A 27,944-nucleotide genomic window follows, 5' to 3' on the forward strand; every position below is an offset into this window, starting at 1 on the left:
AACTCGCAGATTGAATGGAGGTGTTCTGTAAAGTTGTGTTTGGTCTCCCCATTGGGGAAGAGAGCACATTGTGAGCAGTGAATGCAATGTATTAAATTGAAACAAGTACAATTTAATTGCTGCTTCATCTGAAAAGGGTCATTGGAGTCCTGGAAGGAATAAGCTAAAAGGACTAGTGTTGTGTCTTCTGCACTTGCACAAGAAGGTGCTGAGGACGGAATGAGGGAACATTGAGGGATGAACCAGTATGTTCCCAAGGGAATGGTCCCTTTGAAATGCTAAATGTAGAGGAGAAAGGAAGTTATGCTGGATTGGGGTTATGAAATGGCAGACAATGGTGTGATGAATATGGGAAAAGTTATATAAGAGGGATCATACCTTTTTCAATTTTTAAAAACATTATATAGATTAGCACAGTAAAAGTGGGCCAGTATATTGCCTATGAATGAGAACTCACAGGGTAGGCAAACAAATCTCAATAACAGTTCCATAAGGAGTATGGCAGCTAGAATCAGAATCCGATTTATTATCACTGACTTATATGACATGAAATTTGTCTTGCAGCAGCAGTACTGTGCAAAGGCATAAAATTACTGTAATTTACAGAAATAAATATTGTGCAAAAGGAAAGGAATAGCGAGGTAGTGTTCATGGACCATTCAGGAATCTGATGACAGAAGGGAAGAAGCTGTTTCTGAATTGTTGAGTTGCTTCTATACCTCCTCCTAGATGGCAGTAATGAGAAGAGGGCATGTGCTGGATGGTGAGGGTCCTTAACAATGGATGCCACTTCTTGAGGCACCGCCTCTTGAAGATGTCCTCAATGGTGGGGAGGATTGTTACCGTGATGGAGCTGGCTGAGTCTACAACCCTCTGCAGCATCTTGCAATCATGTGCATTGGTGCCTCCATACTAGACTGTGATGCAACCAGTCAAAATGCTCTCCATCGCACATCTATAGAAATTTGTAAGAGTCTTTTTGACATACTGAATCTCCTCAAACTAATGAAGTAGAGTCGCTGGTGTGTCTTCTTTATGATTGCATTAATATGCAAAGAGGGAGGAGGAAATGAGAATAATTTTTTACAGGGAGGAGGCAGAGCAATGGGATCAAGTGAGACAGTTTCTGCAGTGAGACAGTTTGATCAAAGACCTCCTTGATGCTTTAAGATTCTATCATAAAGTATTAGCCATCACAAGACATAATTATTTCAGGGGGTGCAATGCAAATTACCTGAACTTGAAACTAATGAAATTAAATGATGTGAACAGATTTCATAAACTAAGCGTGCATTGAATAGAAGATTAAGGGGTGATCAAAGTGAGGGGTATAAGATAATTAGTCAGTTTCCTCAATAGGGTGCATCGGGAACAAGGGAAGGAACCTTAATTAGATTTAGTTTGTTCAAGGGTGATGTCAGGAAGCACACTAAAGATAATGGAAATCTGGAAATCTGGAACTCTTCCTCGGCTGCTATTGAGACCAAGAGTCAACTGAGATTGACAATTTTTTTTAATTGGGCAAGAAACTTTCTTTAGGCCACATTTGCAGTATTGTGTGCAGTTCTGGTCACCCCATTACAGGAAGGGGTGTGGAAGCTTTGGAGAGGGTGCAGAAGATGTTTACCAAGATGTTGCCTGGATTAGAGAGTATTAGTTATAAGGAGAGGTTGGACAAACTTGGATTGTCAGAGGCTGAAGGGAGACCTGATAGAAATATAAAATTATGAGAGGCACAGATAGGCTAGATAGTTAGTCTTTGTCCAAGAGTAGAAATGTTGAATTCTAGAGGACATGGCTTTAAGGTGAGAGGAGGGATGTTTAAAGGAGATAAACAGAAGAGTGGTAGGTGCCTGGAACGTACTGCCAGGGGTTTGAGAGACATTTAGACAGGCCCAGGAGCATACAGGGAATGGAGGAATATGGATCATATATAGGTAGATAGGTTTAGTTTAATTTGGCATCATGGTTGACACAGACACTGTGGGCTGAAGGGCCTGTTTCTGTGTTGTAATGTTTTATGTTCTAAGAGTGTTAAGGGTTAGGGAACCATGGTGGATGAATGGAATTAAGATTGGTCGTGATCCCACTGAATGGCAGATGTTGGCTTATAATGCTGCCTGGTCTCCTATTCCAAATCCCTGCTTTATCAGCTTCTTAAAGGCAACCATCTTAGACTGTGATGTTAATTGTAATAGGAACCTTGAGATCTGTATTCAGTCACAACATCACAGTATTTTTGAATAATATGGATGCATTTAGAGGTGTGAAAGAAAAATGTGGCCTGAAGCTAGTTTGTTGAAAATACTGTGGGAACCTAAAGTAAATTTTCAGATAGGTACATGATATTTAAAATAACAAGATATATTGTTTTACCTTTTGAAGCTGTGGACCATTTGCAGGTGGTCATAGCATGGAAACAGGCCCTTTGGCCCAACTCATCACGTCAACCAAGATGCCCACCTAAGCTAGTCCCATTTGCCTGAGTTTGGTCCATATCTCTCTAAACCTTTTCTATCCATACCTGTACATCCTCTTGAGGAGAGTAAACAATCATGTAGGGAGTGAGTAGAAGCAGCAATAAACAGGGTAGTCAGATTAACTTGCTAGCTCTTTCAAAGGTGGTCAGTATTCTTGATTAATCACATTGTCATTGCAAGGTTAGAAAGGAATAGAGCTCCCCCATTATTACACACTTCTAGCACAAACCCCATATCCACACGTGTTGTGGATCTAACACCCAACCAGATTTAGAACTCACCTCCTACCATTTAAAAGATGTCAGAATTCCAGAATCATTGTTGGATATGATGGGTGGGAGAACTTTTGGCAATGGCAGTATTTGTTACCCTTGAAGGTGGTAATGAATCACCTTCTTAAACCAGTGCAATCCAAGCAGCAAAGGTACTCTTTTGGTGTTATTAGCTGTGGAGTTCCAGGTAACCATTTAGAAATGAAGTATTTCCAAATCAGGATGCTTTGTGGGGAACTTGCACATGTGAAACCAATACAAATTACCGATCACCAAATGATGGACTAATTGCTGTACATTGATATGCCACATTGTTAACTTCTGATCTGTACATGATAACCAAAATGGAAGTATTTTACTTTACTGTGACATTTACTTACATTTTTTAATGGCTTCGGTGACTTTTTCTACTTCATATCTTTTTATTCGTTGTAGAGCTTTAGGAAAGTAGCCTGAAATATTTCCAGAGAATGTCATAGAGTTATACAGCAGAAGCAGTCCCTTCGGCCCAGCAAGTCTATACTGACCAGCAAGCACCCATTTACACTAATCCAATTTTTTTAATTCCCCACATCCTCATCAACTTCCCACCTCCCCAACCCCCCCCCCAACAGATTCTACATCCAAGAGGCAATTTACAGTAGCAAATTTATTCTACTAGCCCACATGTATTTGGGATGTGGGAGGAAACCCACACAGTCACAAGATGAACATGCAAACTCCACATAGACAGCACCCAAGGTCAGGTTTGAACCCAGGTCTCTGGAGCTGTGAGGCAATAGCTCTACTAGCTGTGCCACTCCCAAGGTGCCATTAAGGACGGATCATTAGTATTAGAATAATTTGGCAGGCACGGTAGTGCAACAGTTAGCGCAACACCATTACAGCACCAGTGACCCGGGTTCAATTCCGGCCGCTGTCTGTAAGGAGTTTGTACGTTCTCCCCGTGTCTGCGTGGGTTTCCTCCGGGTGCTCTGGTTTCCTCCCACATTCCAAAGACGTATGGTTTAGGAAGTTGTGGGCATGCTATGTTGGCGCCAGAAGTGTGGCAACACTTGCAGGCTGCCCCCAGAACACTCTACGCAAAAGGTGCATTTCACGGTGTGTTTCGATGTACATGTGACTAATAAAGATCTTATCCATCGTTATTAACATACTTTTTTTTAAAAATCAGAGAAGGTATTAAGTTTCACTAGATGAGAAATTGATGCCAGTTACATGGTGCATTACATGTCCTACCCAACAGGAAAAGAGGGGAAATACATACAGCAAACAACAGCAGCCTATCCACAAAATTGTCTTCGCAACAAACAGTGAAAAGTAAAATCTAACCTTGAATTTCAAGCAATACAATTAATGTATCAACAGCCTCTCGTCAATCCAATCGGGAACTCGGGAGAAACTTTGTGACAAAGAGAGTTATGAGATTGCGCAAGTCTCTCTTACAGGGAGTGGTCAAACCAAACAGCAGGGAAGTATTTAAGGGAAAGCTGGATAAACAAATAAGATAGAGAGCAGTGGAAGAATTGCTGATAGGGGGAGATGAAGAGGGGTGGGAGGAAGTACATGGACCATAAACATTGACCTATGAACGTCTTGTTATGCTCTGAGATTCTATGGATGCAATTATCTAGCTTTATATATTGAAGTGAAAATTTACATGCCTAGTAAGGTAGCATCGTTAATAGTGATTTTTTTTTGTTCATTGGTGTATTGCTCTTCTGCATTTTCCCTCAAGAAGGTGGTATCCTACCTTCTTGAACACTTCAGTCCATCTGGTGAATGTACCCTTGTAGACCCTCTAGCTTGGCCTGCCATTTTCAATACCTTGTATTTGATACCTCCATTTCAATGGCCCAGGCCTCAATCCCTCTTCTGTGCCAGCTCCCCATTGCTGTCAGTTCCCTGGTCATTCAAAATTGTATCTGCTTCATCTTTAAATAACCCCCAGGGATCCAGCCTGCTCAATCCTCTGAGGTAGAGAGCTGCAGAGATTCACCACAAAGTGTAGGATTTAGAGGAAAAAGATTCCCAGTATGGCAAATACAAGACCTCTCCGGGTTACACACGCCCGATGTGTACAGCCTGTACATACAAGCAAGTATTTGGAAGACCGGTGGGATGGATTTGCCAGCTGCTGCAGGGCTGGAGGCATCTTCTGCTGTGTGAGCTTTCGGTTTGTGGCAATATCTGAATGGGTGAGTTAAACACCCTGGTTTAACTACATGTTGCCCTTGACTGGCCAATGTCTTTAGTCAAGTCAAGTGTATTGTCATATGCACAAGTACATGTATGCACAGGTGCAATGAAAAACTTACTTGCAGCAGCATCATTGGCACATAGTATTAGAGACACAACATTCACAAGAAAATCATAAATTAAACATAAATTATAGAAGAAAGAACACAATTAGAATTTAAAAATGTCCATTGTAGTGAAAAGTAGTCATTGTGTTGCTGTATTGAGTTAGTGATTAGGGTTGGATATATTTAAATATATTGCCAGGTGGCTGCATTTCTGACTTATGAACTGTTCGGGTTATGAACAGTTCTCAGAAATGGAACCCTGCTGGAACCTGGGGAGGACCTGTACATGGTAAGATTAGACAGTCAAATTACGGAGGACAAATTACCGCTATAACCAGGCAGCCAAAGGCATCTGACACCTTGAGCCTGAACTGCCATTTACCTCTACTATCCCAGAGGTGCAATTCCATGAGTCATAGGGTCATACAGCTTGGAAACAGGCCCTACAGCCAACCAGTCCATGCTGACCAAGCTGCCAAGCTAGTCCCATTCGACCGTGTTTGGCCCATATCCCTCTAAACTTGTCCTGTCCTAAACCTGTCCAAGTGCCTTTTAAATGTTGTTAATGTACCTGCCTCAACCACATTTCTGGAAGCTCATTCCATATACGGACCACCCTTTGGGTGAAGAAGTTGCCCCTTGGCTTCCTATTGAATTTCTCCTCTCTCCCCAGCCCTACAACTTATTCTTTCACACACAAGCCCCTCAACCCCCCTTTGATTCTTTTACTAAGGTGGTCAATGCTTGTTCCTTATGTTTAGCTTACACACTCAATCAAACCTCTGCCGTGAGTCAATGGGTAGTTTTCTCTGCTCATTCAGATGGCTAAAGGTTCAAGTCCTACTCCAGGAACTTGACCTGTGCTAACATGACAGTTCAGTGCTAAGAGGGTGTAACACTTTCAGAATTGTCATCTTTCAGACAGGACGTTCTTATAGCAGGATTGAAGGATCCATGTTGGCTCTCAATGTAACAATTCTATTAGACTGATTCCCCTCTCCTTTATTCTCTGTTAGTCCTGCAGTTTATTCTGTCATGCACATGCCCATAACTCCCTATTGATTCTTTTGTCATTTACCCTCGCTGAGGGGTAATTTACAGTGGCTGATTAGCCTGCCAGTGCGTCTTAGGAAGGAAAGCCACAATGGTGAGAGTGTGCACAGACAGCGTCTGAAGTTGGGATCAAAGTCAGGATGCTGACACTGTCTGCTGAGCCACTGATTCGCCCTGTTCATGTTAAACTCAGTCCCTATCTGTGCTGTCTCAGGTGGGTGTAAACACTGTTTGAAGGAAGGTTTGGGGAGTTCTTGCTGGTGCTGTAAGGCCTAAATTAATCCCTCAGCCAACGTCGCCAGAAAATGTCGTCATTATCACATTGTTTGTCATTGTCGTCATATCACATTGTCGTCATTATCACATTGTTTGTTTGTGGGATCTTGCTGTGCACAAATTGGCTGTTGCATTTTCCACATTACAACAATATGTGCACTTCAGAAAGTACTTCACTGGCTGTAAAGAACATTTCTTTAGTCAAAGGAAAGTTTCTTGGGATCGCCTCTGCAGAGCGCACCATCCAATTCCAATAAAGGATGTTTGAAATGGACCTTTGTTCCTCACCTATGCCTGTGTGGGACAACTTGTACTGCTGATCCATCAGACTGTAAACTTCCTGAGCAATTGTCTTGAGGTCCTCTTTGGCTGCAGGAGAGACAAAATTGAGTCACAAACCAAAAAGCACAGGCTTAGAAAACATGCCATGAAATCTGATTGGGAAACAGAGGTCAGTACAAACTGCATCATCTGATAAATAACACCAATGTAGCCACTATCCAAACCTCTGAAATATGTACCTGGGCAGGAACATAGGCCTTTCTATTAACATGTTTGAACAGCTCAAACTTTTGCATGATTATTTCTTTCTCTCTACATTAACTGCAGACTCAAAATTAATTACAACTTTAACCCACTGTAAAGTTGTCGGAACAACCCTTCTTAGGAAGTGGCCTCAATTTTGGGGTCTTTGATTCACTTCTGACCTCAGAGGAAAGCTACCCTCTAAGAGAAGATACAAAAGTCTGAAAGCATGTACCACCAGGTTCAAGGGCAGTGTCTATCCCGCTGTTATCAGACTATTGAACAGTCCTCTAGTACGTTAAGATGGACTCTTGACCTCACAATCTACCTCGTTATGGCCTTGCACCTTATTGTCTGCCTGCACTGCACTTCGTCTGTAACTGTAACACTTCATTCTGTTATTGTTTTCCCTTCTACTACCTCAATGCACTGTTGCAATGAAATGATCTATATGGATGGCACACAAAACAAAGTTTTTCACTGTACCTCGGTACATGTGACAATAATAAACCAATTTACACTGTGAGGGGGACTTGTCCTTTTCCCTTCTTGTTACTTACAGGCATCAGTTTAACAGGATATTTGGGGTAAAAATAGTTATGATATCATCAAGTTGACGGAGGAGCCAATCACAATAAAAAAAACTCTCATGAATAACGAAGGAACAAACCAATGGTTTTGAATTTGTATTTGAAAATGTTACAGAACATGGTGAAGACTGGAACAAGCATAGGAGCAGAAGTAGAAACTGAAATAAAATATATTTTGTTAAGAAAAATCTATTATTTTAACTACTTTAATATCATTTTAATGAGAGAATGATGATCCATACACAGAAAATTAGTCTTATTAGACCTAAGACACTGCTTCAATGATAATTTATGGCTTAGCACTTAAATAAAACTTAGCTAGCACTTCTTGCAATGAAGTATAACTTTTACAGGAGTTTTAAGAACAGTTTATGAATATTGGAAGTTTTTGTCCAATTCACAGATCTCTGCAAACTATGCATCCTGTCAAGGGTCAGGGGATTGCAGAATAACTTTGGGATTTCTGCAAGTCTGTGTCCCCCAAAGGCAGCTTTCAACTTTGTGATGTAATAATGCCAAACAGTGCTAACAAAACTTCTGAAACCTTGAGATCGAGTCTGAAACTCACGCATGGCAACCTTGGTTTCCTTGATCTCATTCATCCAGGAGTCGATGAATTTTTGGCAATACATCAGATCCCCTGCCCAAGTTGAGCGCCACCACAGATGCTTCCTGTAGTAGTTGAACTTGTTGGTAAATTCCTTCTCGCAGTGAAGGCAGCAGCGAGCATTCCTTGGCATCCCAAAGAGTGCAAGGAAGTAGATGGAAGAGGCTACCATGAACTCTTGCGTCATGACTGTGAAAGATTTGACAGTAACACCTTGAAGTCATTAGGGGAACAGGGGACAGGAGAGGCATGCAGAAGCAGCTAATGTACCCCATGGTCCTTGGAATCTCCTGTTATTCTTTTGAGTCACAAAGGACCCCCTGGAAACCACAGCAAAGCAGATGCCTTTGTGACCATATACTTGTGTCAGTCAACAATACCCTTTGCATTCTATTCCTTACATCTAACAGGAATAAGCAACCTCAAAAAGAGAAAGATTTGCTTATTTTAGCAAGATGCAACAGTAGAGAATAGGTTGAAGGACCCAGACTGCTAACTCTAATTGGATGAATTTCAGGTGATTCTATTGCAGTCAAAGCAGACACTTTCCCCCCAACTCCAATTACTTTTGTTACTCATTAATGAAAATATTTGAAGCAACATTAAAAAAAGCAAAGACTTTTCTTCCCTAGTTTGCTTTCATCAATGTATGCCACACAAGTCCCATTTCCCTGACTTTGGCCCATGCCCCTCTAAACCTTTCCTATCCATGTACTTGTCTAATTGACTTTGAAACATTATAATTGTACCCGCCTCTACCACTTCCTCAGCTCGTTCCATATACCCACCACCCTCTGTGTGAAACAGTTGGCCCTCAGATCCCTTTTAAATCTTTCCCCTCTCACTTTCTACCATGCCCTCTAGTTTTAGACTCCCCTACCCTGGGAAAAATAATTGAATACATTTATGAAAAGGAAAAAAACTTAAATGGGACATGAGAGTTGGAGGAAAGGAACACACAATGATGAGTTAAATATTCTATGACTACAAAAACATGATGGTGGAGGAATTATTACTGACTGTTTTAGGGCCTCTTTCTTTGGTACAGGTTTTAGAGGCAAGCTAGTACACCATATTAGTGAGTAGTTATCTGTATTCACAGCTCCTCTAATGATTCAGGCATGACACAACACCATTTTTGTTCCTTCTCCTTGACATGTTATATGTGCCATACTCCTGCTCTGCACAAGAGTATTCCACAGGTAGGGGTATCAAAAATATGAGGGCATAGGTTTAAGCTGAGAGAAAGAGTTTTAATGGATAACTAAGGGGTACATTTTTTACACAGAGAGTGGTTGATATCTGGAACCCACTGCCAGAGGAGGTGGTGAAGTCAGATACATTCATTTTGTTTAACAGGCATATAGACAGACACTTGACTGGGCAAAGAATAGAAGGATACAGACCTAATGTGGGCAAATGGGATCAGTGTAGATGGGCCAAAAGGTCAACATGGATGAGGTGTGCCAAAGGGTCTGTTTATATGCTGTACAACCTCTTTGACTTGAAGTCTGAGGTGCAGACTAGAACACAAGGAGAAGGGAAATAAGGAAGTGCGTGCAAAATGGTTGAGGGCAAGTGAGCATGGTGAATGTCAAATTGGAAGGCAGGACAAGATGGTAACTCAGACTTACTGGGAACCTTGGTTAATGATAATGAGCAGGAAGCTCTCAGTTCACACAGAGAAAGAATGGAGATACTCATTGAGGCGAATAATATTGTTGAAATAGAGGGTAAAGGTGCTCTGTAAGGGCAGGACCTCTTAAAATCTTTTCCCTTTCACATTAAACTTGTATCCTCTAGTTTTAAACTCCCCTATCCTGGGAAAAAGAGTGTGACCATCCACCTTATCTATGCTTGATTTTATAAACCCCTGTGAGGCCACCCCTCAACCTCCTTCGCTGAAGAAAACAGTCCCAGCCTATTCAATCAGTGCCTACACTGCAGTATACAAGCTCAGTACTGCAGCATCTAGTCTCTCACTCCACTGAATCCAAGGACTTTCCACAACTTGCTGAGCCAATGCATCAGATACATTTCATATCCAATCCCTGAGCTTCATAGCAGTGTTGACTGACATACCCAGGGCAACCTGGTTCACTTGAACAGGCTCGCTGACCAATAAAAAGCTAGGCTAGTTAAGTCTCATATTTATTTCTTTGTTTCACTGTACTGTTAACTTTTTAATGTGTTAAATAAATTTATTATTTTTAAAATGTTTAGTTTCCTTAAAATCCTTTAAAGTTGTCTTAATCAATTTCAATTACTTCTAATTATCAGAGAGAGAATTAGCAAAAGACAGAGAGAGAAAAATGGACATAGAGAAAGGAGGACAGTAACTAGAGCTTACCAGAAGAGAGGGTGGGGGGAAAGGCAGAGACAAATGGAGAAAAAGAAATAGCTACAGTAAAGGAGGAAATTGAGAAAGAGATACAGTGAAGGCCAAAGGGCAAGCAGATGGATGGTGAGGGAGTAGGATAGGGAGGAGGGGATAGAGACGAGTCGAGATGTAATCTTAACATTGCAAAGTAGACTTCTTTTTTGTCTTTTATTTCTGAGGGTTTTTTTGTTTTCAGAAAGAGAATGGTATTGAATTGTGGAAGCTCTGCATTTAATTAGAGCCAGCTAATTATGTCACTTTTATATTTTTGCTTTGTGTTTGAGCAGCTAAAGACAATACCCATCTCATCCAACTGTTTAATATCTTACAGCTGTGATGGTTACAATAAGTGTCGGGTCAGCAACAATGTTATTGACCACTTTTTCATTTAAAACTGGCTTCAGTTTGGGAACCAGAGAGTTGTGGACACAGCTCAGCATATCACAGTTCAGCCTCCCCTCCGTGGACTCTGTCTATACTTCTCACTGCCTTGGTAAAGCAGCCCACCCACCCCGGACATCTGCTCTTCTTGCCCCTCCCATCAGGCAGAAGATACAAAAGTCTGAAAGCACGTACAACTAGGCTCAAGGACAGCTTCTATCCCATTGTTATAAGACTGTTGAATGGTTTCCTAGTATGACAAGATGCACACTTGACCTCACAATCTGCCTCGTTATGACCTTGCACCTTATTGTCTACCTGCACTGCACTTTCTCTTTCTCTGTGACACCTTATTCTGCATTCTGTTATCGTTTTCCCTTGTATCACCTCATTGCACTGTTGTAATGAAATGATCTGTATGGACAGAATGCAAAACAAAGCTTTTCACTGTACCTCTGTAAATGTGACAATAAACCAATTTACCAATTTATCGATTTTACTAGCTTCCAGAAACAAGAACTAAGATGAGCATCCAGGCTGATGCTGCATTGCAGTCTTGACTGAGTGTGGCACTGTCAGAGGAACAAACACTTGAATCAAATGCTAAACCAAGGTTCCACAGACGTACTCCTGCACATGTGAAAGGACCTTTTGCACCATTGTGAAGAAAAGTATGGGACAATTCTTTGGACTACTTACCAATATTTATAAACAACCTAGATATTATCACTGCAGTTGGTGGGATCGTGCTGAACACATTTCTTACTGAGCGCAAATTGGCTGTTGAGCTGTCTTGTTGTAGTCACATTTGTAACACAAGTACTTCATCGGGGGTAAAGCGTAAAGGGCATTCTGAGGTCTTGTCAAGTACAAAGGAAATTTTGGGCTTTTTTCCCCTTTCAGTGAACTTTTGTGACTTCTGTCCAGCTTCATCACCAATCTCCCTCTAAAGGTTATAAAGTATGATCCCCATGGAAGTGTTGCCTGTTCTCGTCAAGTCAACTTTATTGTCATGTGCACAAGTACGGTGAGGTACGGGTGCAATGAAAAACTTGTTTGCAGCAGCATCGCGGGCATGTAGGTACAGACAACATGTAGAATATAAATTATACAAGACAGTGAAGAGAGAGAAAGAAAAAGACTGCAAATTCAAGATCTTAGTGCAAAACAAAAGACATGATCAGAGATAGGTCATGGTAGTGCAATAGATGGTTCCAAACTCTCTCATCATTGCTCACAGACCTTCCACAGAGCCCAATCCTCCCCAGGCACAAACACTCCAGGTAACTGCCACCTTCCACCTCCTGAGACATTTTGACCCTCAAAGCAACAGACCTGTAAGTAACTCCCAATGATCCAAGGCTCTGCAACTGTTCATGTTAAATGCACCCCTTCCAAATAACATTTCACTCAACACACAAGCCCCCACCTCACCATTCCCCCACAATCATGTAACCTCCCAAATGTACTTGAACAGAAGAAAGAAGCTGTTCTTTGCCGTTTATAAATGATACCTGGACTATCCATTTCAGTCACATGCAGGGTGAAGCTCATGTCTGGGATCAATTACAGAATGCCTGAAGGAAGATTTGTCCTTTTTATAACTTTCACTGTCTTCCTTTTGAAAGTTAGGATTATATTTGATAACACGTACAATTCCAAACCCACCATGTCTCAGTGGGAATGCTAATTCCAGAAACCTGGCTTGCTCTGGGCAGAAAAAAAACCTGCCAACTTCAAAGAAATTTTGGATCAGCAAATCCCACCCAGTTAGAATAAACTGTGGTTCACTTGGGCAAGTATTGAGAGAAAGTACACACAATTGTCCTTTTGTAAAAAAAACACAATGGTAAACAACAGATTTGGATAATCCTGATTGCAGTCCCTGATCTGTGCTGGTATGGATGACCTCAATAAACTAACAGTGGGAACCTTGAAATCTACTGGCATTTATAAATAGAGGCATCAAAAATTAGCATAAAAGGGAATGATGAGGTCTTCTATGGGTATATAAATAATAAACAGGTAGTACAATAAATGGCACGGTTGATTAGGGACCAAAAAGGAGATCTAAAGTAAAAACCGAAAATGCTGGAAATTCTCAGCAGTTCAGGCTGCATCTGTGGGAAGAGAAACAGAGTTAATATTTCAGGTCAATTTGAAATGTTAACTCTTTTCCTTCAGGGTCTTCAACCAGAAATGAGTATTTCCAGCATTGTCTGTTTTTTATTTTAGATTTTCAGCATCTTTTTCCCAGGGTAGAAATGTTATAAAAAGTTCATAATATTCATTAAGAAATATATTCAAGATAAGATATCTTTATTTGTCACATTAGTCACATTATTATCTTTATTAGTCACATGTACATCGAAACACACAGTGAAATGCATCTTTGAGTAGAGTGTTCTGGGAGCAGCCCACAAGTGTCGCCACACTTCGGGCACCAACATAGCATGCTCACAACTTCCTAACCTGTACGTCTTTGGAACACAGGAGGAAACCCACGCAGACACGGGGAGAATGTACAAACTCCTTACAGACTGCGGCCGGAATTGAACCTGGGTCACTGGCGCTGTAATAGTGTCACACTAACCACTACACTACCGTGCCTGCCAGATGAGCAGGACAAGTTTTTTCTAACACAGAGAGTGGTGGGTGCCTGGAATGTGCTGCCAGGGGTGGTTGTGGATGCAGATACCATGGAGGCTTTTGAGACACTCTTAGATAGGCACGTGAATATGCAGAGAATGGAGGGATATGGACTATGTGCAGGCAGAAGGGATTAGTTTAATTAGGCTTCATTAGCTTAATTAGTTTGGCAAAACATTGTAGGCTGAAGGGTCTGTTCCTGTGCTGTACTGTTCTATGTTCTATGAGATGTGCAGGGCAAGTTTTCCACACAGAGAGTGGTGGGTGCTTGGAACAGGCTGTCAGAGGTAGTGGTGGAAGCAGATATGATAGTGGCGTTTACGAGACTGTTAGATAGGCACCTGAATGTGCAGGGGATGAAGGGATATGGATCATGTACAGGCAGAAGAGATTTAATTTAAATCGGCATCATGTTCGGCACAGACATCGTGGGCTATCTCTTTGCTGTACTGATCTATCTGCAATTTTTTTTGATTTTCACCAAAAAGATGCAAGTTGGCAGAAGGCAGGGCAGTGAAACTGAATGAATGCTCTGCACCTCTCTTTGTCAAGAATAAATTGTTATACATAGAGGAAGTGGTCAAGATACAAGTTTTGCTGAAAGTTGGTACAGGTGAGGTAACTGGAAGGCTGGCTGTGTTGAACGTACCAAATCCTGAGTTGCAGCTGGAGGTAAGGGTTGAATTTGCAAAGGTGCTGGTCATGATCTCCAAATTTGCCTTGGGAAGGTGTCAGAAGACTGGAAGATTGCAAATGTCACACCTTTGTTCACAGACTTGAACTGGGCTGCACAGTGCAGCATTTCCAAATCGACATTTGCCACTAATCTTGGTAAATAGGGAATAGAGAGGAGAGGTGGAATAGATGGGCAGAAGGCAGATAAAAATTAATGTGGAGAAGGGCAACATAGAGATACTTTGACGGGAAGAGTGAGAGAAGGGAACCTAATATTTTGCATACACATTTCTAAAGCGGATGCAGACACAGAGAGACCTAAATGTATAGATGCTCCCCAGGTCAAAGTTGAGTTTCTTATCATATACACAAGTACATGTATACACAGGTGCAATGAAAAACTTACTTGCAGCACCATCACAGTCACACAGCATTAGAGACATGACTTTTTATGTTTGTTCTTCATCGAGAGACAAACTTCGTGTGGGTTTAACACCTGAACATTTTTATTAACCAACACCAGACCGGCTTGCTTTCCCTCTCTTTTTACAGCCTCTTCCTGTTCCCCATGTGACTCCTTGCATTGCCTACTGGGAACTATAGTTCTTTATTATAACTACATAATAACACATCTTCCCCCTTTAAGGAAAAACAAACACAATACTTTGTCCTTATAAACCTGCCGAGAATCCTTGTCCACTCAGCAGCTTTCAATCAGTCTTTGAGGTGGTTTAATGGTCCTTTTTGGTCTGGTACTTGTTTTCACAGGTGCGTTGCTTTCATTTGCTGCATTACTGTTGGTGTTTTCCTGGGAACTCTGGTCTACGTGTTCATTTTCTCCACATGCTGGCCCCTTTGGTGTACTGACAGGGGACAGGTCACAGCCATGGGTTGGAGCTTGTGATCGTAGACCCATGTGGTTCCTTCTCAGAGGTATCCCTCGCTCCATCTGGATCTGGTATGAATGTGGATTTATTCCCTCTTGCACAACTCCTTGCATGGACCATGTGCCAGAGTCATGATCTCGGATTCGCACTTGATCCCCAGGCTTCAGGACTGGTAGGCTTTTCGCTGTCTTGTGATTCTGCTTCTGTTTTTCTTTCCCTTCCTCTTTAGCCTGTTTGACCTTGTGTGCTCCTTCAGGTGTCAACAGGTTTTCATGTATTGGAAGGTTAGTGCGTATGCGTCAACCCATCAGCATTTGGGCTGGTGAAAGGCCGTTCTGCAGTGGCACACTTCTGTAAATCATTAGACTTCTGTGGAAATCCTCTCGTCCATCTTGCGCTTTCTTCATGAGGCCCTTCATCACCTTAACTGAACTCTCTGCTAGGCCATTAGCTGTTGGGTGACGTGGGCTTGAGGTTATATGTCAAAACCCCCAAACATTCGAAAAGGATTCAAATTCACAGCTTGAAAATTGTGGACCATTGTCTGATACTACTTCACATGGAACTCCATGCCTCACAAACACAGCTTTCAGGAATGTGATAACGGCTTTGCTGGATGTTGATTGCAGTGTCGCAACCTCTGGGTAATTGGAAAAGTAGTCTGTTACAACAATATGGCTATTCCCATTACACTCAAACAAATCCACTCCAACTTTGAAATATGGCCTGTCTAGTACAGGGTGTGGTGTAAGTGGTTCTGCTTGCTGCTTTGGTCTGGAGGTAAGGCATATTTCACATGAAGCAGTGGTCTGGCTGATGTCTTGGTTCATTCTTGGCCAGTACATTACTTTAAATGCTCTACGTTTACATTTTTCCTCCCCAAGGTGCCCTTCGTGTATCTTCTGGAGCATCTCCTTGCATAGTGACACTGGAATCACAAATCTGTTCCTTTTGAAGACCATATCTTTCACTACTGACAGTTCAGCTCTGCCTGCCCAATAATCCTGAATATACATTGGACAGTTATCCCTTGCTGCTGGCCACCCTTTCCGTATTGTATCATTGAGTACTTTCATTGTTTCATCTGCCTCTGCTGCTTTCCTAATCTGCTCTGTTCTATCTGGAGATACTGGAAGAGAGGTGACAATCATGTCAATATAGGCCTTTATAACTGCATTAACCTGTTGTTCACTCATTTCTGTCTTGTCAACAGCTCAAGACAGCGTATCAGCAGCAAACATATATTTTCCTGGTGTGCAGATCATCTTCACATCATATTTCTGCAGCCTTATCAACATGCGCTCTATCCTCATGGGACAGTCATTCAGTGGTTCGGACATAATTGACACCAATGGTTTATGGTCTGTCTCCACTTCAATAGCTTGCCCATAGATGTACTGATGGAACCTTTCACATGCATATGTACTGGAGAGAAGCTCTTTCTCTATCTGTGCATAGTTGTCTTCTGCACTTGTTAAAGCCCTTGATGCAGGTTGCCATGTGCCATCATGCTGCTGCAGTAGTACTGATCCAAGGCCATGCCGGGACGCATCAGCTGATATCCTGATACACCGTTCCGGGTCATAAAACTTCAGCACGGGCTTTTCAAGGACCCTTTTCAACGTCTGGAAACACTCTTCTTGCTCATGAGTCCAAATCCATTCATTTTGTTGCTCAAGGGGTGACCTACGTGGTGCTGACACTGTTGACAGTCGAGGGATGAACTTAGCCAGGTAAGTCACTATCCCTAAGAAACGTCTCTCCTCCTCTTTGTTTTGGGGCCTCTCCATGTTTTCAATGGCTGACATCTTTCTTGGGTCAGGCTTCACTCTCTCTTCAGATATGACATGTCCTATGAAGATCAGTCTCTTAACACCAAACTCGCATTTCTCTTTATTTAATTTCAAATTGACATTCCTTGTTACGTCAAGCACTTGTCTCAGTTGAGTATCATGTTCCTCCTTGGTGAACTCCCGGACAATGATGTCATCCATCATGGTCTCGACACCAGGTATGCCCTCAAAAATCAAGTAGATGGTTTTATGGTAGACTTCTGGTGCGGACAGGATCCCATATGGCAGCCAAAGATAGTGATATCTTCCCTGTGGTGTGTTAAAAGTACACAGTCTTGAAATTGCCTCATCAAGCTTCATCTGCCAAAACCCAGACGATGCGTTGAGCTTGCTAAGCCATTTGGCACCTGAAAATCGGGACATGATCTCCTCCCATGTTGGCAATTTAAAATGCTCTCTCTTGATGGCTTTATTGAGATCTCTTGGGTCTAGACGTATCTGCAATGCTCCATTTTTCTTTTGCACAATGACCAGTGAACTCACCCAGTCTGTTGGTTCTTCAATTTTCCGTATGACATTCATCTGTTCCAGGCGTGCTAGTTCTTGTTTAAGTTTATCTCTAAGTTGAAACGGAACTTTCATGCGTGCATGGACAACAGGAGCCACTGCCTCATCTATGTGAATTTTGTGTACACCAGGTAAGCATCCAAGCCCCTCAAAAACATCTGAATACTCTTCCATGAGTGTTGTGTGGTCATCTTTGGTATGTAAAGCTACTATGAAAACTCTTTTCACTAGGTTGAGCTTTTCACATGCACTCAGACCTAATATTGGCTGTACTCTCTTTTCTACAATCAGTAGTTGTGATTTTAAGTGCTGCCCCTTGTGCTTAACAGTCACTATACAGCCCCCTTTTACTGGAACTTTCTCTCCAGTGTAGCCTGTCACTTTTAACTTCACAGGGTAAATCTTACTCTTTACTGTGAGAGTTTTATAATCATCCATGGATTCGCCTGAGCTCTGGTGTCAAGCTTGAATGGAATTACTGTCTCATTCAGTTACTAGAGCAATCCATTCTGTTTTACCAGCAGCCACAATCTGTACAGTATCCACAAAGAATTCCTCCATTTCCTCATTAACTGTGTGCACCTTTCTCTTGTTAGCCCTAGCTTTGCAGCACCTTGTAAAGTGATTCTTCTTCCCACAGCTATTGCAGGACTTCCCATAAGCTGGACACATCTTTGGAATGTGTCTACCTCCACATCTGCTGTATTTGCTGTTTGAGTCTTCCTCTTTGCTTTGCTGTTGCTTTTGGAAATGCCTTGTCTGCTGCTTCTCTGTTTTCACAGCATGTACTGTTGTGTCTGCCCTGTGCGGCTCCTTAGCTTGTGCTCTTGTGGTTTCTGCTGAACTACACATATTCACCACCTTTTCCAGGGTCAAACCTTTTTCACGCAAGTCTTTCTCTGAGTCCATTATCTAGAATTCCACAAACTATTCTGTCTTTAACTAGTGAGTTTCTCAAATCTCCAAATTCACAAGACTTACTCAGTGTGTGAAGCTCAGCTAAGGATTAGTTGAAGCTAACACCTTGTTTCTGGTCACAGGAAAAAAATTTATATCTCTCAAATGAGTGTTTACTTGGGATAAAATACTCAAATTTTTTCATCAAAGTGCCCAACTCAAAAGCTGTCTCATCAATTTGAAAGCTGTTATCGATGTCCAAAGCATCTTTGCCAATTACGTGCAGAAAAATAGACACTTTCAATTTTTCACCGTTCCTTCCCGTTCCACAAGCATCTAAATGCATGTCGAATCGCTGTTTGAAGCATTTCCAATTATTGGTTAGATTGCCAGTCAACTGCATAGGCTTGGGAGGACTTAGCTTATCCATAACGGGAACTCTTGGCCTTTCACCCAGATCTCTCTTGGCAAATGCGGTGACTGCTGAACTTCAGGAACAATGTGCTCCCTCGCCACGCCGGCCAGCTTTTTCTCCGTCTTATTACAGCTTTTCTTTTGTACTCACTGAGTCTCTTTCTCAATTGCACACAGTATTCATCTACTCTCCCTGTTCAGACTTCACTCCAACTTCTGACACCATGTTATGTTTGTTCTTCATCAAGAGACAAACTTCACGTGGGTTTAACATTTGAACATTTTAACCAACACCAGACCAGCTTGCTTTCCCTCTCTTTTTACAGCCACTTCCTGTTTCCCCCATGTGACCCCTTGCATTGCCTACTGGGAACTGTAGTTCTTTATTATAACTACATAATAACACAACAATCACAAGAAAAACATAAATTAAACAAATTATACAAGAAAGAATACAATAAGAACAATAAAAACAAAGTTCATTGTAGTGCAAAGTGGTCATAGTGTTGCTATACTGAGGTCGTGATTAGGGTTGTGCAGGTTGGTTCAAGAACCAGGTGGTTGAAGGGAAGTAGCTGTTCTTGAACCTGGTGGTGAGGGTCTTCAGGTTTCTGTACTTGCTGCCCGATGGTAGTTGTGAGAAGAGGGCAGGGCCCAGATGGTGGGGATCTTTGATGATAGATGCTACCTTCTTGAGGCAGCGCCTCATGTAGATACTTTTGATGGTGGGGAGGGATGTGCCTGTGAATTATTGGGCTAAGTCCACTACTCTCGGCAGCATCTTACATTCCTGTGCATTCGAGTTGCCGTACCAGACCTTGACGTAACCAGTCAGGATATTTTCAACAGGACATCTGTAGAAGTTTGTTAGGGTGTTCAGTGACATGTTGAAACTCCTTAACCTTCAGGTCACAAACAGGTTTGTCAGGTTACAAATGCTCGAGTTACAGACACCCCAAACACAAGGACAAAAGTCTGGGAGACCAGCAGGATGGATGGGGACGGATTTGCTGGCTATTACGGGGTTGCAGGCACCGTCTGCCAGGTAGGAATAGGACATTTACACATGCATTCTCTCCCCACTCCCTCACCTCGAGCAGCAACAATGAGGGGGTCTGGGTTGAGCTTAGAGCACCAAGCAGACTCACTCGCTCACTCACCGAGTCAGTGAGGCCGGCTGGTGGCAGCTCTTCCTGTGCCTGCTCGCCCTCCCATCACCACTGCTTCCGCGATCCTCTCCTACATGCCATTCTTGACTGACAAACTGTTCAGTTTACAAACAGTTCTCAGGAACAGAAAGAACCCTTCTGTAACCTGGAGAGGACCCTGTGTATGTACATAAATCTTTAGATTGAGATATCGATTTTAAAAAAAAGAGAGATATTGGACTTTATGCAAGAACACAAAAAGCAAGGTGAAAAAGTTAGACCTCTATAAACCATTAGTTTGGCCACAACTAGAGTATTGCATCCATTCCTGGTCTCTTCTCCATAAAAAGAATGGAAAGATTTAGCATAATGTTCCCAGGGATAGGGGAGTTCAGTAATGCAGATTGACTGGATATTCTCCAATCATTGTAGAATGTTAAAAGGCAATTTAATAGAAATGTTGCACATAATCTTGAGCCTTCATAAAGTGAATGAAGACAAACTGTTACCACTGGCAAAAGGGCCAAAAGTAGAGGAGACTGATTTCAGATGAACGTCCAGCAGTAGGAATGTTTTCACTTGGTGTGTAGTCACGATCAGGAATCCACTGCCAGAACAGGTGGTGAAAATAGATCTGGTTGTCACTTTCAAAAGGGAGAAGAGCCTGGGAAAATGGGACTGACTGGATTTCTCTTGCAGAGGTCCCACGTGGGCCCAACTAGGTGGAATAACCTCCTTCTATGTTGTTATAAATCTTCATTTAGACTTCAGTTTGGTAGTTTGTCCATGACTGAGCTCTGTGCTTTAGGACGTCAAGGGTTTTGGAGGGGAAACCGGGGTGAATTAATAAGGAGATTCTGGGGTTATTCGTAGAGCAGCGAAGGCTAAGAGGAAATTTAATAGAAATACTCCAGATTATGAGGGGTGGGTTGATAGATTAAATAGGGTGAAACTGCTTCCAGGAGGACCATTATTAGAAAGGAGAGAAGGTAACTGGCAAAGAAATAGAGGAGAGGTTTTTCTTAATACAGTGAGCTGTTATGATTATCTGGGCAACAAGTTTCAGAAGAGATTTGGATGAATATTTGTATAAATAATAGATAAATGTTTGAATAACTATTGGATAAATATTTGAAAGAAGACATTGCCAGGGCTGTGGGGATGGAGCAGGGAGGTTTGGGGCTAATTGTAGAACTCCTTCAAAGAGCCCTGCTCAGTCACATCTGCTGAATGGATTGCTCCTGTATTGTCTTCCTCAATGAAGAGGAGAAGGTTTTGCAGTCCACAGTGGCGGTCAAAGGCCAGAGTGCCACGGGTTAAGTTTAGATCCATGTTACCTCTTGTTCTCCCATTGAACTTGATTTTTTTTTATTGCTCAGCAAAATCACTGGATAATTACTTTGGATCACAGACAATACAAAAATTGGTGGCGTTGTGGATAGTGTAGAAGATTGCCAAAGGATACAGTGGGATATAGATCAGTTGCAGATATGGGCAGAGAAAGGCAGATGGAGTGTAATCTGGCCAAGTGTGAGGTGCTGCCCTTTGAGAGATCAAATGTAAAGGGACGGTACACAGTTAATGGCAAGACCCTTAACAGTGTTCATGTACAGAGAGATCTTGGGGTCCCAGTCCATAGCTCCCTGAAAGTGGCTGCAGAGATCGATAGGGTGGTAAAGAAGGTGTATGGTATGTTTGCCTTTATTAGTCAAGGCACTGAGTTCAAAAGTTGGGAAGTTATGTTACAGCTTTATAGAACTCTATTTGGGCCACAGCTGGAGTATTGCATTCAATTCTGGTCGTCCCATTCTTGAAAGGATGTGGAGACTATGGAGAGAGTGTGCATAAGAGGTTTACCAGGATGCTGCCTGGATTAGAGGGCATGTGCTACAAGGAGAGAGTGAACAAACTTGGGTTGCTTTTTCTGGAGCAGTGGAGGCTGAGGGGAGACCTAATAGAAGTTTACAAGATTATGAGAGGCAATAGATAGAGTAGACAGCCAGTATCTTTTTCTCAGCTTTGAAATATCTAATCCTAGAGGGCATGCACTTGAGGTGAGGGGGGGGGAAGTTCAAAGGAGATGTGCGGGGCAGGTTTTTGTTTTACACAGGAAGTGGAGGGTGCCTGGAATGCACTGCCAGGGGTGGTAGTGGAGACAAATACGACAGGAGCATTTAAGAGGCTCTTAGATAGGCATCTGTGTGTGCAGAGAATGGAGGAGTATGGACACTGTGAGCAGAAGAGAGTAGTTTCGTTAGGCATTTAATTAGTTCGGCACAACATCGTGAGCCAAAGGACCTGTTCCTGTGCTGTGCTATGTTCTATACAATTTGAATATTTTCATTAAAAGAATATTTCCTGACCTAAAATATTGTGCAGAAACATCAGAAACCAATTATATCAGTAATGTGATTAGTAATGGGGATGAAGTTATTTGGCAGCAATGCTTTGCAGTAATAATGATAAACATCATATTATCTATATTGCTATTAGTGTAGTAGAGACTAAACATGCTTGTAACTTCGGCAGAATGACACAAAGACCTGGCTCTTCACAGCATAAAGTTACCTCAAAAGAATGTTGCTTTCTGTCTGCAAAGTTTTCTTTTGTTTCAATTCCAGACAGCTGATCTCAAGAAAAGAAAAGAATTGCACTTAAGAATGAAATAAAGAGGAACAGGTGAAGGCTGTTTGACTCCTCATGCCCACCCTCATATCTATGTGGTCAAGACTGAACTTCCCACCCAGTCCTCAAAGCATCATTCAACCACATCAGGGCATTCAGTCAATGAAGTGTCAACACAACTGGAAACGTAGCAGTCAATTTACACATGGCAAGATCCCAGAAACAAATCTGTTTGAATGAAACTTAAATTCTTGCCCTTAGATACTGGAGAAACCAACCCTCTGCAAAATAGTGCTCATGGGATCTTTTACATCCATCTGCCAAAAAAAAACTACTACTCAGTTGGTTGAGTAATCCTTCATTGATCCACAGGAGAACTTCTGTTCATTGGAATGGACACTTATGTTATTTATGGCTATTTCATGGAGTCACAGTGCTTAAAACAAGCCCTTTGGCCCACTATTAGCATGCTGACCCTCGAGTACCATTTCGTGAAAATATGAACTTGATGAGATACTGTTTCAAAGGTTATTATGAGAGTAACATATTACATGGATGAATTAGCTAGATAAAAGCAAATGGAGTCTAGGCATAAATAGGTCTTTTTATCTGGTTTGCAGAGTAAGGAGGGTTGCCACAGGGATCAATGCTAGGGCCTTAACTTTTTACACTTTATTTAAAATAACTGGGATAAAGATTCTAAGGTATACTTTCTGAATTTGCTTATTGCATAAAGTTTGGTAAGAAGTCAAGTTATGAAGAGGATACAAGGAGGGTACAAACAGATATCTATAGGTTAAGTGAATGTACAGTGATCTGTCAAATGGAATATACTGTAATGTGGGGGGAAAAGGGAATTTATCTATTTTGACAGAACAATAAAAATATATCATGCAAGTGGTAAGAGATTACAGTCTAAGGTGCAGAGGGATCTGAGTGTCTCAGTGCATGGATATTGCAAAAGCCGAGCATTCAGGTATAGCAATTAATTAGGACAACTATTAGAATATTATTTGTTTATTATGAGGAGAAAATAAATACAAAAGTAGGGAGGTTTTGCTTCAGTTATAAAGGGCGATAGGCGAGACCACATTTGGAGTAGTGTTGTACAGTATTGGTCTCCTTATGTGCATTTCTGGTTACCCAGCAATAGGATATCATTAAGGTGGAAAGGGTGCAGAAAGGATTCATGAGAATGTTACCAGGACTGGAGGGCTCAAGTTACAAGGAGAGACTGGAAAGGCTGGGCTTTATTCCCTAGCACATAGGAGGCTGAGGGATGACCTTGTAGAGGTACATAAAGTCATGTCGTACATAGATAAAGTGAATGGTGACAGTCTTTTTCCCAGGATAGGAGAGTCTAATACTACAGGACATAGATTTAAGATGGGAGGGGGAAGATTTAAAGGGGACTTGAGGGGCAACTTTTTCCACACACAGAGTGGTGGGCATGTCGAAGGAGCTGCCAGACGAAGTGGTAGAGGCAGGTATAATTACAAAGTTTAGGTGACGTTTGGACAGGTACATAGAAGGGAATGGTTCAGACAGATATGAATTAAACACAGGCAAATGGGACTAGTTCAGGTCGGCAACTTGGTCAGCTCAGACAAATTGGACTGAAGGGTCTGGTTCTGTGCTGTGTAACTCCATAATTCTCTGACTCCAAAGGATGTAATTGTGTTGGAAGCAGTTCAAAGGAGGTTTACAAGATATCTGGATTAAGCAGGTTGTCTTATGAGGGAAGGTTGGACAGGATAAGCTTATATCCACCAGATATAGACAAGTGGCAGGCAACTTGATTGAAGCTTAAGATCCAGAGGGCTCTTGACAAGGTGGATGTGGAGAAGCTGTCTTCTCTTTTGGGAGAATCTAGAATTAGGGTCACTGCTTAAAAATAAGAGGTTGCCTACTTAAGATGAGGTGGATTTTCTTTTTCTGAGAGCTGCAAGTCCTTGCATCTCTTTCTCAAAGACCACTGGAAGCAGAGACTTTGAATATTTTTAAAGTAGAGGTAGACAGGTACTTGGTAACTTTTCACTTCTTTGCTCATCAAGAGTAGAGGGGAATGCAGAATTGAGGGTGCAAATCGGCTCAGATCTTGTTGAATGCCAGAGCAGGCTCAAAGGGCTGAGAAGTCTATTCCTGTTCCAAATTCATATTTGTATATAAAACTAGTGGAAAGCACTGGGAGGAAGTAGATGCTTACCGGTATGTTAGAGGTACAGTATCTAGGCCGGCATTGCATAACATCATGAGGGGCATAGACAAGGTGAAAGTACAAACTTTTTCTCCAGGGAGGGGGTGCCAAAAATAAGAGGACATAGGTTTCAGATCAGAGGCAAGATATTTAATAGGGACGTCAGGGGCAGCTTCTTCACCCAAAGGGTGGTGTGTATTTGGAATGAGCTGCCAGAAATGGTGGTTGAGGGGGGCATATTAGCAAAGTTTAAAAGCCATCTAGATAAGTACATGGATAGGAGAGGTTGAGAGGGCAATGGACCAAATACTGGCAGATGGGACTAGCTCACTGGGCAACACAGTCAGCATGGATGAGTTGGGCTGACGGGCCTGTTTCCATGCTTTATGACTACGTATTTAGTACTGACTACCTGAGATGAATATCTCCCCAAATTTCCTGTGGCCAAGGAATTGCAGAGATCAGCAGCTTTTCTGGGATAAAGTGACATCACAGATTCAGGTATGACAGAAGTAGCATTCCTGCTGTTTACAAGCTGTGTAGGTCCCACCTGGAACTTGTTGCTCACAAGTCAGTAAAGGAGCTACGTAAGTGTAAGTTATTTTTTGTTGCATCTACAGCCCACAGCTGTTTCCCAGGTATGTCAGTCACCCTCCAGATTTCCTCCTATAAATTGGTGGTGGTGCTGCTGCTGCCTTAAAGATCCATCAATTCAAGTTCAATCCTGACTTTGGGTGTTGTTTGTTTGGAGTGTGCACATTCTCCTTGTGACTACATGGGTTTCCTGTGTCTTCTGCTTTCCTCCCATATCCCAAAGACATGGCGGTAGGTTAATTGACCATGGTAAATTGCCCCATAATGTAGGCAGTTGGAAAAGGAACTGGGGGTGGGCAGCCGATGGGCGTATAACAAAGAATAGGTTAAAGGGGAATAAGTGGGGGAAATCAGATTGATCTGAGAGACAGCATAAACTCAATGGGCTGAATGGCCCCAGTGAGAAATACGGAATTGAAACCTATTTTCTACTGAGCTGTACTGAGGCACCCCATTCCTCCTTTGTTTTAAAAAGGGCTAATATTCTGTGTGTCAGGCCTGTACGTTCGGACTTCCAAGAATTTATGACCAGTTTATCTTTGAAAACCTGGCTTGACTTGGTTCTGCTCATCACTGTATAAATTCAGCTCACTTGCTGCACGAGGGCCCCCTGCTGGTAGGGTATCTGTGTTACATGGAAACTTGGTCTCTTGGCAGCTGAACACTGGTTTGCCACCAAGTGGCAGTAGAGCCATTCTTTAATTGTTCTGGTTACTGCTGACAGCAGATCCAATCACATGTTGGAAATATCTCTCTCTTCCCCTCCCCCCATTTAAAAGGACAACTTTAATTCAGGAGGAACTTCTTCACCATAGAGTGCAATTTGTGTCACAGGGAATGGTTGAAGTGCAGAGTAGATGGATTTAAGCACAAGCACTTCAGGGAGAAAGGAGTGTGGAAGACATGGCAGACAGCAGCCAATCCTCAGGGATTGGTGGGGCTCATGCAGCGATAAACATGGTCAGGTTCAGCTGAATGGCATGTCTTTGTGTAGTAGGCTCAATGTAAATACAATTAAATAAAACAAGTGTGATTTGACACAAAATTATTTGTGTCAACCTACCAAGATTTTGGTGTTCCACCAATACTAGCCTTTAATCATCTGATTTAAATCACTCCTCCATTGGTGCCTGTGCCTTCAGTTGCCATGGCAATTTCCCCCCTCCCCAAACTTCTCCACCTCTTCATCTATGAAATGAAACTTAACTTCTTTGACCAAGCCCTTGGTCACCTGCTTTAACATCTCCCAATGCAGCTCAGTGTTTGGATCTTACTGTTTAGTGTGAAGTGCCATTTTATTGCAATTATAGATTCCCTTAAACCTTAGGCACAAGAGATGGCAGATGCTGGAATCTGGAGCAAAAACCAAACTGCTGAAAGTTCAAGCAGCGGTGGGGGGTGGGAAGGAGAAGGAACTGTTGATGTTTAGGATCAAGGTCCTGTTACAGGGTCTCAACCCAAAACATTGCCAATTCCTCTCTCTCTCTCTCCCCTCCCCCCCCAAAGAAATTATGCTCACCCACAGAGTTCCTCCAGCAGTTTTTTTTTAATGCTAGAAATCAGACTTATTATAAAGCCTAGTACCTTGCAATAATATGTCTCAGTATCTCTTTAAATAGAGAGTGATTCAACTTAACACAGACACTTTATTGAACAAACAGTGAGGGACCACATCCTTGCTGTGGCATACTCCTACACAGACAGACTGGTTCTTCTCAGTTCTGTAGTGAAACATTTGTGGCAATGCAGTGAGCAGCTGGTCATATACAGAAAGTCTTAGTGGTGCCAACCAATATTACACATGTTATACCCCTTTAATAAAAAAATAAATGTTGCATCTAAAATAACTCTCCAGTCTTTGCATACTTCATTAAATATATTCAGTAAGGAGATAGATAAGGCAGTGGAGGTCAAATCATTATGTGGTAGAGAGTTCCACAGGTTCATCACCCCCTAGGGGAAGACATTTCTCCCCTTTTCAGTCCTAACTGGCATATCCTGTATCCTGAGGCTGGGCCCCATGGTTCTGGACTCCTATTTGAACATCCTCCTTTTATCTAGTTTGTCTAGATCTGTTAGAATTTTACAGATATATGCAAGATCCTCTCTTTTTTATGCTTCAAAGAATATAGTGCTTCTTATGTCAGTCCTTCCAATCAATTAATACAATAGATTGATCCTGATAATAGATCTATTAAACCTTCCCCCTCTCACCTATCTCCTGCCTGCATGTACTCCTCCCCCACCTGCTTATTCTGGCTTCTGCCCGCTTCCTTTCCAGTCCTGATGAAGAGTCTCAGCCTGAAACGTTGACTGTTTATTTCCCTCCATTGATGCTGCCCGACCTGCTGGGTTCCTCCAGATTCCAGCATCTGCAGAATTTCTTGCATTTATTAAACCTTTGTTGCACACTCTCCAAAGGCAATAATATCCTTCCTCACATAAAAACCAAAACTACAACAAAACTCCAGTTCAGGCCTCACCAAATCTCTACAGATCCTCTTGCAGTAAAGGCCAACATACCATTTGCCTTCCTAACTGCTTGTTGCACCTGAACACTTGCTTTCAGTGACTAGTGAACATGGACATCCAGGTCTCATTGCACCTCACCCTTGCCCAACCTACTTC

This window comes from Pristis pectinata, chromosome 7 (assembly GCF_009764475.1).
Source record: "Pristis pectinata isolate sPriPec2 chromosome 7, sPriPec2.1.pri, whole genome shotgun sequence".
In the NCBI taxonomy this organism is placed as follows: Eukaryota; Metazoa; Chordata; class Chondrichthyes; order Rhinopristiformes; family Pristidae; genus Pristis; species Pristis pectinata.